The 1,019-nt window shown below is 32.9% G+C and overlaps 1 non-coding gene across 1 annotated transcript; it reads right to left on the bottom strand.

The window, feature by feature from the left end:
• Positions 1-291: 291 nt before the first annotated feature.
• On the bottom strand, positions 292-395 carry LOC136165683 (U6 spliceosomal RNA). Its single transcript, XR_010662686.1, has one exon. It is a non-coding gene; the product is annotated as a U6 spliceosomal RNA (small nuclear RNA).
• Between the last annotated feature and the right edge of the window lie 624 nt (positions 396-1,019).

The raw sequence follows: 1,019 nt of genomic DNA, 5'->3' as shown, positions 1-1,019 counted from the left end.
CACCAACAGTGTAAGAGGGTTCCCTTTTCTCCACACCCTCTCCAGCATTTATTGCTTGTAGACTTTTGGATAGCAGCCATCCTGACTGGTGTGTAATGGTACCTCGTTGTGGTTTTGATTTGCATTTCTCTGATAATGAGTGATGTTGAGCATTTTTTTCATGTGTTTGTTAGCCATCTGTATGTCTTCTTTGGAGAAATGTCTGTTTAGTTCATTGGCCCATTTTTTGATTGGGTCATTTATTTTTCTGGAATTGAGCTGCAGGAGGTGCTTGTATATTTTTGAGATTAAAAAAATATGGAATGCTTTATGAATTTGCATGTCATCCTTGCGCAGGGGCCATGCTAATCTCTGTATCGTACCAATTTTAGTATATGTGCTGCCGAAGCGAGCACTGAAAAGGTTTTTAAAAAAAATACTGAATTTATCCCAGATGTACAGACTTAGATAATTAAAAAATAGTCAACTGACACAGGTATCTAAATTTCAGTACCAGCATTTCTTAGATGCTTTACATTTTAACCTTAATATGACTAAGTGGTAAACTTGAAAAGTTCAAATTATAAAAGTTTATAATGCTTCTTAAATATCTATTACGACAGAATTTTAATTGAGGATAAAAAACCTTGTAATTACACTCTTAGGTCGATTTATTAAGAACTGACTGAACACTAGCTAATCTGAAAACCACATATAATGTGTATTTTTTCATGTCTAATGTAAACCTCTGGAAACAGCTTGAAGCTACACAGTATTTAATTTTACTATGATAAACAGCTTCAATTGTTGCTAAGAAAAAAAATACTAACATGCCTCATTATATTATTACTTTATGAAGGGCCCAATACTTAGGCTTCTAGCTACATGTAAAGCACATTTTGATACATTTTGTGTCATTAAATAATAAAGTCTCATTTTCATAAAGAATTATTTGAAACTGAAGCCCAAGAAAGCTATGATAAAAAAACACACCTCTAACACAACAATCAAAAAACCAAACAACTGTGCTAAAAAATGGG

This window comes from Muntiacus reevesi, chromosome 3 (assembly GCF_963930625.1).
Source record: "Muntiacus reevesi chromosome 3, mMunRee1.1, whole genome shotgun sequence".
NCBI lineage: Eukaryota > Metazoa > Chordata > Mammalia > Artiodactyla > Cervidae > Muntiacus > Muntiacus reevesi.
Note: the sequence above shows the minus strand (reverse complement) of the source record. Positions and strands in the feature narration are given on the sequence as shown.